General features: G+C 41.0%; 1 protein-coding gene and 1 long non-coding RNA gene across 10 annotated transcripts in view; one reads left to right on the forward strand and one right to left on the reverse strand.

Annotated features, from left to right (window-relative positions):
• The window catches only part of PLCE1 (phospholipase C epsilon 1), a 316,064-nt gene that overhangs the window by 138,576 nt on the left and 160,104 nt on the right, over window positions 1–17,384 (reverse strand). The window lies entirely within an intron of this gene.
• LOC309642403 overlaps window positions 1–17,384 on the forward strand; it is a 49,415-nt gene that overhangs the window by 26,659 nt on the left and 5,372 nt on the right. For 2 of the 3 annotated variants that reach the window (XR_014253163.1, XR_014253164.1), the window contains exon 2: window positions 12,542–12,663. This is a non-coding gene — a long non-coding RNA (uncharacterized lncRNA). Of the gene's footprint in view, window positions 1–10,741; window positions 12,393–12,541; window positions 12,664–17,384 lie in introns of those variants that run through there. The other variant, XR_014253165.1, reaches the window with a different exon arrangement.

Below are 17,384 nucleotides of genomic sequence, written 5' to 3' on the forward strand. Positions count from 1 at the left end.
CTGAGTCACCATGGATGTGCTCTGTGTCCAGGGGCCAACCTTATTAGCTGCCAATACATCTCAATGGGGTTAAGTAAGGTTAAGCAGAAATTCCTTCATTCACTCATTGAGTGCCTACTATGTGCCAGGTTTTATTTCAGACTACACTGATGTTGGGATTCAGCGAATAAGAAAAGATCCTTGTTGATACTGAACATCTTAGGAGAGAAGACTGATAAACACTACTATAATATGGGTGGGGGAGGGGAAGATATTGGATGGAGGTTGGAAAGGTGTAGTATTACATAGCATATTTTAACTGGAATGTTATTTCCTCAAGTCTTTCTGCAAAAGTCTTCAAAACTTTACCATCCAGGATGCTCTTGGCTTGGTCACCCTAATCCTTTTCTGGCGTCTCAACAAGAGCTACTCACCTAGCTCTTGCGCCTCACTGTTTATTAGCCCTTTGCACGAAGTAAAACATTTTAATTTTTACAAAGAACACTGTCAGGCAAGCGTGACATTCTATAAATGACAAATTGAGGGTCAGAAATGTTCAGCAATTTGTCTACAGACTCATTGCTACTAAGAGATGGGGCTGGAACTAAAATTCAGCTCTGACTCCAAAAGTCTACCATCTACTATGGTCAACATTTTGAGAGATCTTCTGCAGGAGAGAAGGATTCCCTTGATTTCCTGCTGAGTCTGTTTCTGTTTTTGTCTGTTACACACACAAACACACACACACACACACAGACAGAGTCTTTTCTGGGTAGGGAGAGAGATGGTTGAAAAGTTAGGCAGGATTATACCTTACAGGAATCTGACTTTAATGAAAAATAGAATATAGTACTTGCATTATATTTTGATGGTAGCTTAGTATGTATGTATGTATATATTTACAAAGGTAAAACCTTTGGGAGAACCTGCCACATAGCTCTGCTTCTGAAATGTTATTTTTCATTCTCATTCTCTGTAAGTGGTGGTGTGATGGGCACAGACTTTCTTGGAAGGCAAAACAAAAACTTAAACATGCATACCCTTTGTCTTAGCAATTCCACTTCTGGGATTTTATCTGACAGAAATTCTTGCAAAAATACAGACAAAGTGAGGTAAATTCATAGGTACGAAAATTGAAAATTTAAGTGAAAATAAAGCAAGTTGGGAACAATGGAATATGAAACTATTGGAGGAAAAAGAATTTTATAAATGTAGGTATATGTTTGTATATCTGTCTAGTACACACCAAACTAATGAAAGTGTTTATATACTGCACAGTTCTGTTTCATTGAACTTTTTTCTAATGTAGGTTTGACAGTATTAAAAAAAAATCAAAATGGTATCTGAAAAATTCATCCAGAGAACAAAATTCTAATCTTCTCATGGGCACAAACTGGTTTGGCATTTGAGCTGCTCAGATCTTTTCCAAATATTGCAATACTGGTTTTGAAAAGTTTCTTCAAATTACAATTAGGGAAGAAAGTAGGAAAAACTTTTATTATATCTACTCTATACATTTTTCTTTGATTTGAATTCATTTTGCAGACAATCCCTTTATTTTTTTAACTTAAGCACTGGATTCATCAACTCCACATTTAGTAGCCTTTGAGTGAGACAATTCCAATTATATAAGATAAGACAGGAGAGGAAGGATGTTGATTTCATTTTATGAAAGATTCAGAGCTGGCTTAAAGACACAATCTCAGGCAGAGTTGAAAATTGCTTTCAACAGGGAAGTAATGGATTTAGAGAAAGGTTAGTTAACTGGTGATTCTTTCTCATTATCTGTTATTGGTTTTCAGAGTAACAATCAATCTTGCAACAAATGTGTCTGGTTTGTCCTCAAAACTGCATGATTTTACAAGTTCACAAAATCAATGAAGCATATTATTTCTAAGTCTACTTTAAAAAAAAGAAAAAACCAATATGCCTAGATTGAGAATTAAGCCATATTCAGATAAAACTCTTTATGGGACTGAAGAGCCTCTTAGAAGAAAAAAATCTGACAGAATTCTTATTAATAAAAAGTAACTCTGCACCCTGATTTCCAAAGAAATATGAGCTCACTGTGAAAGTATAAAAAATTTAGAGACATATAAAGAAGAAAATTAAAATAATCAATAATCCTACACCCACAGATAATGTCTGCTAATATTTTTGTTGTAGTATTTCACATTTTTTCTATATATATACATAACATTTACAAAATTAGGATCAGAACACATACTTTTTTTCTAAACTTAAAACAAAAACAAAAACCCAACTTACTCTATAGTGCACATTTCCCCAACTCTAAAACTAGTTTTCTAATACTGGATCTTAATGGCTCTTTAGTCAATGTTATGTTTAACTATTTTTTATTGTTAGAAATAAAACTGTGATAGAATTTGTAAATATATCATTATATGTGCTTATTATGTTTCCAATAACATTGAAAGAGAGAAAAATTCCCTGCCCACACTGGGAAATTTCCAGGGAGCAGTAATTTTTCTTTTCACGGCACATTAACCAAATGTTTTAGCAGTCTCTCTCATTGATCACCAATCTATTTCTGATGATTTTGGGTAAACAAAATTAATTGAGCCAAAATTCACATGGTAAGCTATAATAAGATGCCGTGCTTAAGAGGAAAATGGCATTACTGACTCCAAGTTAATAGGAGGGAAACTCTGGAGTGTCAGTGACAATCTAATGCCCTTGTACCCAGCAGCACATTCCTGATGGCCAACCCAGTAGATGTGGCTAGTTCTAGAACAGAGCCCAAGCAGGCCACCTGAACTCCAGAGTCTGATCTGGTTGAGCTACCTAAACATATGCTAATTACCCTTAAGGGATTCTGTGTCTCTATTTTATAAGTATAACCATCAATAATAATAACACTAAATAAATTATAATATTATTAAATATATAATAACCACTACTTACTGCATGCTAAGAACTGCAACTAAGCTCCCTAAAGAGGTCTCACTCAGTCCTCACAAACACTTTATGCCATAGCACCCTATGCTATTATACCCATTTTAACTGATGGGGACAGAGGTTACAGAACTTGCTCAATATCACCCTGAGAGTAGTGATGGAAGCAGTGCCACGTCAGTCTAACACCAAAGTCCAGGCTCCCCAAATCACCACCCTACAGTGACTTGAAGGATTTGTTCCTCTCAGTGTTTCTATACAACTGACAATCAGATGTTTTCCCAGTGGTAGGTAAATGAAGCAGGACTTGGACCAAATGCTTGAGCTGGAAGGACTACATTCAGGGATAGTTGGGACAAATTTTCTACACTTTACAAATCAGGAAACTATGCCTCTGAGAGGTCAAGCTTCTTGCCCAAGGTCATGGAGCTGATTATTGGCAAAGTTGGCCCCCAACTCCCAATCCAGGGTATTCCCTCTCTACTCCACTGTCTCCCCTACTTGGTGTGGTTAGAACCTCCAGTGCTGTAAACTCTTGGGGGGAATCTCCCCCAGAAGGAGAAAACAGGGAAACAGAGAGTATAATCCAGGGGTTATGAGTGAGGTCCTGGGAGTCACACAGGTGTGGGGCTGCAGCCCAGCTCAGGCACTGACTTGTGGCCTGACCTCGGGTAAGTTCTCTACAACCATGTCACCATGATGATAGGGAAATTAAAATGAGAAAATGCATGTAAAATGTTTAGTGCATAATCAGCTCTCAGTAGTTAGCTGTTTTTAATCATCATGAATTCATCATTTGAAAGAGGAAGAAGGAATTCTGGGGCCTTTGATCTTAGAAGCCAGATGGAGAGACTTAGTCATATATCAAACCATTTCAGGCTATGGAAACTTTTGCTTTGTTTTTATAACCTGCAACTTGTACCCTCCGGTGTGGTGCCCACCAATAATCAAACATTTTCAAAAAATCCTCATTTATTCATATGAAAAGAAATATCCATTACATCTTGCCATACATTGTAGTAATGGATTCCCCAGTTTAAAAAAAGCCATCCCCTACCCACCCCAAATTTGCTGTTCTTAGCTCTGCATCTCTTCCCTCTATGAAAAGAACATTCGTATCCCTTCTAGATTGGCATTATCTGCAAACTTCATCGAGACGTCAGACTAGTCTCAAGAGTTAAATCCTTTCATGCTAAAATATTGCTGAGCTATGTATGTCCATTCTTTTTTTATTGAGATATAATTCACATACCATAAAATTTATTTTTGAAAGTGTACAATCCAGTGGCTTTTCAGTATGTTCACAGAGTTGAACAACTGTCATCATAGTCAGTGTTAGAACATCTTTTTCACTGCTGCACATTAGCAGTCATTCCCCATGGCCTAACTCACATCAGCCCCCAACAACCACTATTTTCTGTCTCTACGGATTTGCCTGTTTTGTTCATTTCCTATAACTGAATTATACAACATGTGGCCTTTTGTGTATGGCTTCTTTAACTTATAATCTTTTCAAGTTTAGTCAGTGTTATAGTATGAATCAGTACTTCAGTTCTTATTATGGCTAAATAAGATTCCATTTTATGTATATACCAAATATCGTCTATCCATTCATCAGTTGATGAACAAATGCATTGTTTCCACTTTTTTGACGATCATGAATAATGCTGTTATGAACATTCGTGTAAAAACTTTTGTGTGGGTAAATACCTAGGAATGGAATTGCTGGGTCACATGATAATTCTATGTTTAGCAGTTTTTGAGGAATGCCCAAACTGTTTTCCACAGGGACTTCACCAGTTTACATTCCTCCGGCAATTTCTCCACATCCAGGTCAACATTTGTTTTCCTTAATTTTTTTTTTTTTTTAATTATAGCCATCCTAGTGAGTGTGAAGTGGTATCTTAACTGTTTTGATTTGCACATCCCTAATGACTAATGATGTTGAGCATCTTTTCATGTACTTATTGGCCATCTGTATATTTTCTTTTTTCTTTTCCTTAATATTTATTTATTTGGTTGCACCGGGTCTTAGTTGCAGCTTGCCGGCTCCTTAGTTGCAGCACGTGGGCTCCTTAGTTGTGGCATGCATGTGAGATCTAGTTCCCTGACCAGGGATTGAACCCAGGCCCTCTACATTGGGAGCGTGGAGTCTTACCCACTGCACCACCAGGGAAGTCCCTGTATATCTTCTTTTGAGAAACATCTATTTAAGTCCTTTGCCCATCTTTGAATTGTGTTGTTTTGTTGTTGTTGAGTTTTTTATCTATTCTGGATGTTAATCTCTTATTATATATATGATTTGCAAATATTTTATCCCATCCTGTGGGTTGCCTTTTTACTTTATTGATAGTGTTCTTTGATACACAAAGTTTTTTAAAAAATTATTTAATTAATTTGTTTATTTTTGGCTGTGTTGGGTCTTCATTGCTGTGCGTGGGCTTTCTCTAGTTGCAGTGAGCGGGGGCTACTCTTTGTTGCCGTGTGCGGGATTCTCACTGTGGTGGCTTCCTTGTTGCGGAGCACAGGCTCTAGGCGTGCGGGTTTCAGTAGTTGTGGCTTGTGGGCTTAGTTGCTCTGCGGCATGTGGGATCTTCCTGGACTAGGGCTCGAACCCATGTCCCCTGCATTGGCAGGCAGATTCTTAACTGCTGTGCCACAAGGGAAGTCCAAAAGTTTTTTTTTAATTGAAGTATAGTTTATTTATAATATTGTGTCAGTTTCAGGTGTACAGCAATGTGATTCAGTTATATATATATATTTTTTTCATATTATTTTCCATTATAGGTTATTATAAGATATTGAATATCACAAAATTTTTAATTTTGATGAGGTCCAATTTGCCCATTTTTCTTTTGTCGACTGTGCCTTTGGTGTCATATCCAAAAAATCATTGCCAAATACAATGTCATGATGCTTTCCCCCTATGTTTCATATTTTTAGGTCTTTGATTCATTTTGAGTTAATTTTTATAGTGTTAGGCAAGTGTCCAAATGCATTTTTTGCATGTGGACAGCCAATTTTCCTAGCACCATTTTTTTGAAAAACTGCCCCATTGAATGGTCTTGATACCTCTGTGGAAAATTATTTGACCATACATGCAAGGGCTATCTATTCTATCCTATTGGTCTATATGTCTGTCTTTATGCCAGTATCACACTGTTTTGATTACTGTAGCTTTGTAGTAAATTTAGAAATTGGACATGTGAGTCTTCCAACCTTTTAACTTTTTATTTAAAAAAAATTATTTTGGCTATTTTGGGTCCCTGAAAGTCCATGTGAATTTTAGAATCAGCTTATTAATTCCTGCAAAAAAGGCAGCTGGAATTTTGATAGGGATTGCACTGAATCAGTAGATCACTTCGGGGAGTATTGCCATCTTAACAATATTAAGTTTTAAATCCATGACCACAGGAGATCTTTCCATTTATTGAGGTCGTTTAAAATTCTTTCAACAGTGCTTTGTAGCTTTTAGTGTACAAGTCTTGAATTTCTTTTGTTAAATTTACTCTTAAGTATTCTATTATTTTTGATGCTGTTGTAAATGAAATAGTTTTTGTAATTTCACTGTCAGATTGTTCATGGCTAGTGTACAAAAATACGACTGCTACTATTAGTTCTAATAGTATTTTAGTGGATTCCTTAGGTTTTTCTATATACGAGATCATGTTATCTGATAATAGAGATAGTTTTACTTCTTTGTTTCCAGTTTAGATGCCTTTTATTTCATTTTCTTGCCTAATTGCCCTGGCTAGAACTGCCAATAAAATGTTGAATAGAAGTAGTGAGAATGGATATCTCTGTCTGGTTCCTGATCTTAGGTGAAAAACTCTCAGTCTTCCACTATTATGCATTATGTTAGCTGTGGGTTTTTCATAGATGCACTTTATCAGGTTAGGGAAGTTCCCTTCTGTTCCTATTTTGTTGAGTGTTTTTACTGTAAAAGGGTATTGGGTTTTGTCAAATGATTTTTCTGCATCTGTTGAGACAATCATGTGGTTGTTATCCATTATTCTATTAATATAGTGCATTACTTTGATTTTCATATGCTTAACTGTACATTCATTTTATATTAATATATTGTGTGTGTAAGCACAGTCTAACTGAGAAGAGCTTTGTATGAGCCCAGCAGACATTTATTGTCTATCTGCAGTTCTGACCCTAACTTGGACCTGTACATTGGACAAGAACAGAGGGCAAACTGGGACATGGCTGTAACCATGACTCCAAATCACAAACACTCTGATATTTTTAAAAATTATGTTTGTTTTAAAGAAAGGAAATATATATTTTAAAAATTCATGTTGAAAATGCACTCTTTATTATTGTTTGTTATTATAATCACATTTTCAACCTGTGACGATATGAGCATCAATTAAAATAGCTCTATGACTTAAAAGAAAACTGGTATGTGTTATTTCTGATTTAGAACATATTATTGCAGAACTGACCTGTACCAGACTTTGGGTAGGTCAAAGTCACTTAATAAGAAAAACACATACTGACCTGGAATTTTTTTTTTCCCATAAAAGGCAATACTAATGGTACTGACAGCATTACTTGCTAACGTTTTATTAAGTATCTCCTTTAGTCCTATCAGTGACTCTGGCCTGACTATGATTAAGTATTCCATTTTACAGCTGAAGAAACGCAGAAAGGTTAAGTAACTTGCCTAAATATTCACAGGTAGTTAAGTAGTGATGCCAGGATTCTGACTTAGACTCATTTGACTCCAAAGCCCATTCTCTTCACCATTTCTTGTACTCTAGGTACCAGAGTTAAATTTATGCACAAACTCAAAACTCATTTCCCCTTTTCAACTAAAATGGGACCAAAACCTGGAAGGCATTAGGATTCACCGTGTCCCACTTGTTGACCAAATGCTATTTCAAGTCAAGTACTCAGTAGGTACTTACCATGTGAATTCAACCTATGGGATGTATCTAATCTAGTAGTAGTGGACAAGGCTGTACAGGAACTGCTTTGTATTTAATTATGCAATTAATGGCTTTTTGACTATGTTTGATGATTTAAGTAGAAGATCTTTGCTGACAAAGTCAAAGCCACCTTTAACAGGAAGAAAAAAACAAAAACAAAACTATGCCAAAGTGGCTAATGATAGATTTGAGGACATTATGATTTGGTGCATTAAAATCACCATGCCATTGTCACGTAGCGGGAGCCTGGTAATCTACAAGTCTAAGCCCCACACCATGGACCTCCCCTGAGTCCTGGCTCAGGACACTACACGATCTTGGCTCTCCTCTTACCTCTCCAGCAACGGCACTGGCTTCTGAGTCTCCTCGCAGCTCCTAGGCCTGAACTCTACAGTCTCAGTTCTCTCACCTCTCTTTCCTAGAAAAGCTCATCTCAAGCTGCAGCCATCACAGCTAAGCAGATGACTTTGCAAATGTGTAATTCCAGTTCTGACCTCTCGCTCAGCTCCAATCCTGATGCTTCTATTGGGAGTGTCTAGGTGAACATCCCAGCATCTCAGAGTCAAGCTATGCAAATTGGATCTAACTTTGCCCTTTCTTTTTAGGGCACCACCTTTACTTCCCCAGATCCAAAATCTTGGAGGCATTTGTTATTCCTCCATGTCCTGGGCTGAGTTTGCACCCATTCATCCACCAGTTATTTCCAGAATTAGGCCCTTCCATCCCATTTTCACTGCTTTCTCTCAATTCCCAGCTGCATGGATATCTGCATCAGCCTCTTGACTGTCCTCTACTGTGAGATACTGAGTGGAATCCTCACAAAAGCCTTCTTAGGCCAAAGCCTAGAGGATAAGTAAGGCCATTTGGCTCTGTGAAGTGATGTCCATGATGGCAGTGGGAGGCGGAAGAAGGGCGGAGCCAGCCCAATAAAATGTGGAAAGAAAACACACACAGGTTTCATCATGTCTGGGAGAGACCTCATAATTCCTTCCTGAGGTCAGTTCCTCTCTGATTCGGTATAAAACAGTCATAGGACCTGGAATAACAACTGTCATCCTCTGTCAGAGCAGCAGAGACAAAGGAGGTACTGGTGCCCATACCTGGACATAAACAGTTCAGACTGCCCAGCCTCTGTATCCGTGACCCTGAGCCGGAGTGCTGCCAGCTCTGACTGTGCAAACTAGGGCTGCATGCCTGGGAGCGTTGGGCACCTTCATTCTCACGCCTCCCACCAGAGGCATGTGGTAAGGAGGTGGTGAAGGAGGAGCCCTAGGCTTCACATGCAATGCGGGAGAGTGCTCGGGTGCCCGGGCTCTGAAGTGGGACAGAACCAAATCCAAATCCCACTCAGCCACTCTCTAGTTGCTTAACCCTGTAATTAATCTCTCAGAGTGGAGCAGGCCATCTGCTCAGCTTCCTGTGAACTCCCAGCTGGAAGGAGTACAAAACACCAGTAAAGAAACAAGAAGATGGGGAAAATCAATTTTCTTAAACTCCTTAGAAGTGAAATATCATGTGTGGTTGGGACAAATACTTTGGCAAACCTCTGAAGTTGCAAGGGGGTGGGATCACTATGAAGTCCCCAAAATGCCTTTTAAAACAGAGACACCCACTTAGCCTAACCACAGGGCCTTGGTTTGTGGACTGGGGCAGGCAAGCTGGGGGCCAGAAGGGAATAGCTCAGGACAACAGAGGGTAAAGCCACCAGCTATCTTCCCCCTTCTCAAGCTCTTCTTAAGCAACTGGAATTTGTAGGGGTACCAATTTATGGCCCCTAAGTCTCAGTTTTCTTATCTTTGAAATGGGGATCATGAGCCTACCTCACCAGGTTGCTTTGGGAATTACATGATGGGTACACAAAACACTCAGTATAGTGGCTGGGCCATTAAGAGAAGACTTACATGTTTCCACATGAACTCTGGGGAGGTTGTCATATGCCCAAGGAATGTGTTATTATTTACTTGTTTATAAGCACGTGAGAGTTGGCAAAGGGAGAGAATAGGTCATTAATACACATAAGACATGTGGCTTTTCATTCTGTTGAAGGCCCTGTTACTTACTGGTCTGCTATTTCTTTCAGGGCGACTTCCTTTTTGTTTACAGTTACAGATATAAATATAAATGATACAAAGAGATTCTATTTTTTAACAGATGGTGGATCATATCTAATTACTCTGTAAGCTCTTCACCTGAAGGGACCCAACTGGACCCTTGCTCTCTCTGAAGGAAGAATCCTCTCTGGCCACTCTGAGTGAGTCTTACAGTTGTTGACCACCAATCCTGGGCACCAAAGAGAACTCTCAAACATCTTTGTCAATGGGAAAGACCTGGGGTCTTTTCAAGGTGACCTTGAAACTGAATGAGACCAAGGGATTGAGGACAGAAGGCAAGGGAGAAAAGAGTGTTTGCACAATTAGTGAGTGGCATAGCTAGCACTGAACCCAGGATTTTTACCTAGGAATTTTGTTGTTAAAATAATGCAGATTCTGATTCAAGAGGTCTCGGTGGGGTCTAAGATTTCTTCTGGTTCTGGGACCACATTTTCAGTTGCAAGAGGGCTGGTGTTGCTAAAGCACTTAGAACAGTTTATGGCATGTAGCTCCTGATTCAATAAATGATAGTTATTATTGTTTCTATTACTCGCACTGGTTGAGTTGCGTGTAGCTCTTAGAAATAGGGCAAGTGCCTTTGGGTTTAGAAATCCATTTTCTGGGGACTTGATTGGCTCAGACCAGTGCCCCAGGGTTCAAAGACGGACTCAAATAGGCTGGTGAACTGACCACACCAAGCTTTGAAGATGCCTTCTGAGCCAAAGATTAGAGCTTAAGGGGAAGTGGAACAAACAAACAGGAGAACATTTTTTAAAAGGCTGCCTCCTCTGTGTGGCAGCAACCAAAGGGTGCTGCAGCAGGTGGGCTTCCCGCTCCAAGACCAGGCGTAGGCCTGGCATGCAAGTTTTTGGCCCTCAGAGGATGAGTTAGTTCTCCTTAGGCAAAGGTGCAGTGACACAGAAGCCATGAGATACAGAAAGGTCCCTTGAGGAGGCTTCCAGAGGTAATCTAGAGTCTTGCTACTCAACATGAGGGTCTTGGTCATCAGCAGCTGCATCATTCGGGAATGTCCTAGAAACTCAGGATCTCAGTCCCTGCCGCAGACCTAGTAAATCCAAATCTGCATTTCAGCAAAGTCCCCAGGAGATTCACACGTACATTACTATTTGAGAAGCACTGCTTTGATGGAGTTTCATTGTAAGTAGGGTGGCCACAGGGAAAGAAGCATCCAGATATAGCAGAAAATAAGCCCATTGGCTTCACAAACCCACACCCAGGACCACAGTCATAGTCATTACTTACCATCACAATTATTTGCAGCAGTAACAACAGCAGCTTACAGTTTTATAAATGGCTTAGAGTCAGCAAATTGAATGCCTCTACATTGCTTTGATTTATAGGATAAGCCTATTATTTCCACTTTGTGGATACAGAAAACTAAGGTTCAGAGAGACTGAATAATCATATAATCAAAAATTCATTTTCAACATAGAAGCCAAAATTACAATTATGTTATTCCCCCATAGGTCACTTCATAAATACATGGTTTCTCATTAATTTGTACTAAATTGAGCAGTAGAAAAAATTAGTCTTAATAACAATATTTTTAAAGCAATGCAGGCTTTTTGCTTTTAGGTCCAAAGTAATAAAGGTACAAGAATAATCTTTTTAAAAAAACAATACCACCAGGGGCTTCCCTGGTGGCGCAGTGGTTGAGAATCTGCCTGCTAATGCAGGGGACACGGGTTCGAGCCCTGGTCTGGGAAGATCCCACATGCCGTAGAGCAGCTGGGCCCGTGAGCCATAATTACTGAGTCTGCGCGTCTAGAGCCTGTGCTCTGCAACAAGAGAGGCCGCGATAGTGAGAGGCCCGCGCACCGCGATGAAGAGTGGCCCCCGCTTGCCACAACTAGAGAAAGCTCTCGCACAGAAACGAAGACCCAACACAGCCATAAATAAATAAATAAAATTAATTAATTAAAAAAAAAATCTTAAAAAAAAAACCAAAACAATACCACCAGAATTTATGTCCAAGTTAAACACTAAGCAGTCACCTTTGGGTATGATATATGTGATACAAAGGTGCTCTGGGTAGCCCTTGTCCTTTCTTGGTGCTGTTTTCAGAGTCTGTAGTACTGTTGTTTGGACCTCCTATAGCTTATGTTTCTATCTCCAACTTCCTCCCAGCAGGGCGCCTGCAGAGAGGAGAGTTTAGTAACTGTCACTGAATGAACAGATGGAGAGATTGATAAACACAAAGGAATGTGACACAGCCTAAGGCCAAAGGAATCTAAGACCTGGGCTCCCCCCTACCCCCACTGTGGAGAGATGAGAAGGTTCTGGAAGGGATGTGGCATCCATGTCAGCAAGCAGACGCTTCCTCAGATAGCTAGTGTAATCTCTCCAAGTCCAGACATTCAGACAGAAGCAAGGAAGAGAAGAACAGGAAGTCCTTCAAATGGAATCCATTGGCAAGGCTGATCTTTGTGACCCACTTTTGATATATGAGGTAGTAAGTCTGTGCTTTGCTGAACACGTCTGTTACTGTACATCTGTATGTCTATCCCATCCCCTATCCATTTCCCTCCCTTTCCCTTCTTCTATCTCTTTTTCCTCCCTCATTTCCTTCTATCCTTTCTTTTTTTTTTTTTTTTAAAGGAAGAGTTTGCATTTAAAAATTCCAATTTTCTCACGGCTGAGGCAGAGAAGGAGAAAAAGGAATTTACCTGTGCATGATCCACCTGAGCTAACCGGGAAGATGAGAGAGACCTTCAAGGCAGGTGAGGTGCTGTTGGTGGTTGATGCAGCCTGGAATCGTGGGAAGGGATGGGGGTGGATGGGAGAAATGAGCTCTGAGAGCAAGAGCCAGGAATAGCTCTGTCTGGACCCCCGTCCTCCTGAGGTCTGCCTTGACCCAGGGGCCACCTGCAGCTCCAGATGGCCTCCAGACGACGGCACCCTCCCCAGCTCCATTTCCCACAGTCCCCTCCATGCTCCCTCCCTCCTGCCAAACCTGACCCCTTGCTATTCCCTCCCGAGAACCATCCTGATCTAAGCCTCTGTTCTTGCTATTTCTGGAATGTCTTCTTTGCTCCATCTCCACCTTTTTCTGTTTGTTTTGGACAGTGTGCTAATCACTTTATATTCATTAGGTTCATTGATTTTATTCTGTTATAATTTTTTGAGGCAAGTATCTGCATTGTCCCCATTTTACAGGCAGGATGATAAAACTTAGAAAGGTTAAGTTAACAGAAAGGTTAAGTAATCTGCCCCAGGTCACACAGCTTGTCTGTTGTAGATCTGGGATTTAGGTCTGTCTGTCACCAAAGTGCACACTCTTAATCACTAATTTTTGCCTCATATGTGTCACAGTACAGTGTAACCACATATTCGAACATCAGTCTTTCTGTCAACTAAATCAATGACTCCTAGAGATGAAGGACACTGCCTTTTTTCATTGTTTTCATCCCTGGCTAGGACAAAGCCATGGCCAGCACTCAGCAAATGTTTTCATAGTGTGTTATATTACATTATATTTCCTAGAGGTGAGCTAGAGACAGGGTAAGAGCTTAAGAGGTTGGGAACTTACCAAAACCCTGTCTATGGAAAATGTGAATGCTCTCTGGAACTTTTCCAACCCAGTTCCTGAACATGAAACACACTTCCAGATGCTCTAACTTGGGCTTTAACATCCCATTAGCAGAAAAAAAAAAAAAGGTACTGTATATGTTTTAGGTTCAGAACACAATTCATATCTGGGTTTGCAACTGAGGTGTTGAGAGACACTACAAAAAAGGACAAAGACCGAAGAGCACGCAGTTATATCAGACTGGAGTGAATCAGTGAGACAAGACATTAACCCACTTGAAGACCCTTGAGGCCTCCAGCCTTTTCCCTTGGATAACTCTGAAAGGCGTCCAGTGAGTTCCAGTTTGGGCAGGGGTTTGTTTATTCTGCTTGGTTCAAATCAGGGCTATGGATCCCTCATGGTTTTCATGTCCCTAAAGGTTTTCCACATTTGGGCAAGATCTGTGCTTTATGGAAGCCCGAGGAGGCCCCACTCCCAGCCCCATGGGCTGAGCCAACTGCGCCACCCTTTGGCACGGATGCAGAGATTTTCACAGTGGGGCTGTGTCATAGTAAAAATGCCTCCATTCTTAACCAAACGTAATTTTTATTACATTTCATTTTTCTCCCTGTGATGCTAAATTTTCATGACCAATCTTTTTCCGGTAAGCACTGCCCCGTGCCAATGAAAACTGTGTGGGTTCACACTGGCTTCTGGCCCTTTATTTTGAGTGCACCATTCCTGATCTGGGAATACTCATGCAAGTTTGTAATTACTACTCTCCCTCCTTCCGAGGGTGTCCTACCTCCAGGCTCTTGACCTATACCATGTTTTTGTTGGTCTCTCCTTCCTAAAATTCAACCTGCTTAAGAGCCTGTGATGGCTTTCTAATGCTTTAGGTCCAAACTTTCACCTTGTTCTCTCCAAATTGTGACCACATCTACCAAATTAGCCTTACGCCTCACTGTATCCGCCCACAGATCATTGCTGAGAATCACTTCCTCATTGTTTCCCAGGCGCTGTGCTCTTTCCCACCCTGTACTTTATCTCGTGCCTGGAATGAGACCCCCAGCAGAAGCCGGTTCAAAGAAGACTTTCCTGCTTCCAGCCCAGCCTCCTAAACCCATGAACTGAAATCCTCCCTAGCATACCATCCAGGACACACAGATGTAGCTGTCTGCAGGGTCAGACGGGTGAGAAAATGAGACTTGAGCTGGGAGGGAGACAACCCAGTGGCGGCGCCAGGTATATGGGAGAGCGAGCTGGTGTGTCTTGCTTCGGGGTGTGCATGCATCAGGGCCAGTGCAAGGGGCCAAGGGAGAATGGTGGCCCAGAGGTGTCAGAAAAGCCAGAACTCTACATTTTAATGCAAAATTTCCTAATGTAAAAAAAATACTGCAGCTGTCAAAGAAAAAGCCACATAGTCTGGATTTGGCCCACAAGGGAGTTTTTGCTCTCCTGGTCAAAGCAAGACACTGCTATGACTCAGCACTCAGTGAGTTTGGCTTGGGGTGGGGGAGTGTTAACAGTCCCCCTGGGCCTGCAGGGGGGAGTGTCTTCAATCCCCCTTTCTAGTCCACACCATAGCCTGTCTTCTAAACTTCTTGGGATACAGTTCCCAGAAAGTAGAGAAAGCTGGGGTACTAGGTTATTCCTCCTTTGCCCACCTCCTCAGAACAGCAACATAGCACTATAGCTCATACAAGCTGCGTCTCTCTTTCAGAATATCATTTGTTTTCAGATTCAATAGCCTCGACGGTTTTAAATGTAAACATTTTTATTTGGGGGTAAAGAGGGCTAGAGAGGCAGTGTAAGTGTGGGCATCTCTAGTTGATTTTTGTCAGAATCATCCTTTTGAAAGAGAAATCCTATTGTGTCTCTTCTTCTGTTTAAAACCCTCTGATGGTTTTCCATGGCTCCTAGGGATACAGACAGGAGCCCTTAACAAGAGCCTGTACTATCTGGTAGTTTGTTTTGCCTCTCTGTGGCTTAGTTTTTTCACGTGTAAAAATGTGAGTCTTAAATTAGATAATATTTAAAAACAAAAAAAAACACTTCTCAGAGTGCCTGGCCCACAGTGAGTACCCAATACCTGTTAGCCTTTGTCACTCTGAGTTCTCCAGACTTTCCTGAGGAACCCTCCAGATCTCCACTCTCCACTCAAACCTCACACTTGCCATACTCCCGGCTGCCATGGGGCCTTTGCACAAATGATTACTTCTGTCTCCAACACTCTTCCAGCTCCCCTTCTCTTAGTTAATATCTATTGGACCTTTAGCCCTCAGTGGAAACATCATTGCCTTCTCTGCCTGGGTTTAATCCCCCTTTTAGAGGGTCTCACACAGTCATGGCCCTTTCCCTGGTAGCATGTACCATGGCCACAACTTGTCATTTATTTTTGTAATTACATGATTCCCTACTTGTCTTTAAGCTCCATGTGGGTAGGGAAAATGTCTGTTCTATTCTTAATACCTGGCAGTGCAGGTGTTTAATAATATTTGCAAGGTAACTGAATTTCAACCACTAGCAGCCTGTTCTTGGTGTGCTGGGGTATGATGACCACAGAGAAGAGGGCCTTCCCCAAAGACAGAGAGAAAATAGGGGCTCCTCTCTCAGCGTGAGGGCTGTGGAATGGAGGTGCCCTCATCTCTTTGCTCAGGAAAGAGACCCCAGACCCTTCAAAGCAGGGCTAATGCAGAGACTGGAGCCTCTCCTTTTTACCCCTTTCTCTTTTCTCAACAACAGTGTGGGTCCACTTTGCAGAGATAAAGCCCTAAGAAGCACTTGCCAACAGGCCCAGGGGTATGAGGGCATATAGAGCAGTGACAGAACTAGACTAGAGAGAAATCATTCCATGGCTGTCTGTCTCACAGTGGGATAGGGCAAGACTTTTCTGCTCAGAGGCCAGTGAAGATCAGATATGCCTTGTGTGGCTCTCAGATGGTCTGTCTTCTGCCATGTACCTTTAGTTACATATTGAGCAGGGCTGGGACCAGCCCAAATGATTTTTGTAAATGATGTTTGAAAAATAGCCATTGCTGGTAAGTTAACTTTAAATATTGGTGATGCTCACAGGTTCAAATCAGATGGCTTTAAACGTGCTTTTCTGGTTTTACTTAGTACAGGTAACTGTGTGTTAGCCTAGAGTTGTGTGCAGGTATTCATTTACTCATTCATTCACTCAACAAATATTTTCTGAGACTTCCTCTCCCATTTGGTTGATTCTGTGCTATGACTGCTGACTCAGCTGTAGAAGGGAAAAGCCTTCCACCCACCCCCATAGGTACCCATATCAAAGAATGCCTGAGATAGCCTTGAAGTCCTTGGAGGTATCTAGGTCAAGGAGGTAGCAGGTACACAGAGAAGTGATCAATTTTGTAGTCAGACGGACCTGTGTTCAAATTGGGGGTTCCATGTTGTACTTATATATGTATGTACACACACACACACACACACACACACATGCTCAGGACAGGCTGAGATTTGAGTGGGAGATAAAACTGGAGGGTTTCCTAATGGTTAAGAACTTGGATTGGGAATCAGACAGACTTGGGACCAAATGCTGGCTTTGCCCCACTAAGCCCAGTTAAAGGTTTTGGTTCTAGAGTTGGCAGTCCATAAGCTCAGATCTTGTGAGTTGCCAGAGTCTCTGAAAGTTTTTATGCTCTCAGTTCCCCTCCATGTTCTCAGATCACCCACAACGATATCTGCTTGAAATGGATTTCAGATGTCTGCTTATTAATGTAAAAATGTGGTTCTGCGTATAAACTGGGGTAAAATACCCACGACTGTTACCAAGGGTGTTTCTGGTGACTGTAAAATTCACAGGTAGAGTCTCAGAGGGGTTGAAGCATCCATTTGTTCAGGCCATCATAGAATCATTTATGGGATTAATATTATAGAAATTATTTTCTAAAAAGTTTGTTGTTATAA

The sequence above is a fragment of the Balaenoptera physalus genome, assembly GCF_965194825.1.
Source record: "Balaenoptera physalus genome assembly, chromosome: 14".
Classification (NCBI taxonomy): domain Eukaryota; kingdom Metazoa; phylum Chordata; class Mammalia; order Artiodactyla; family Balaenopteridae; genus Balaenoptera; species Balaenoptera physalus.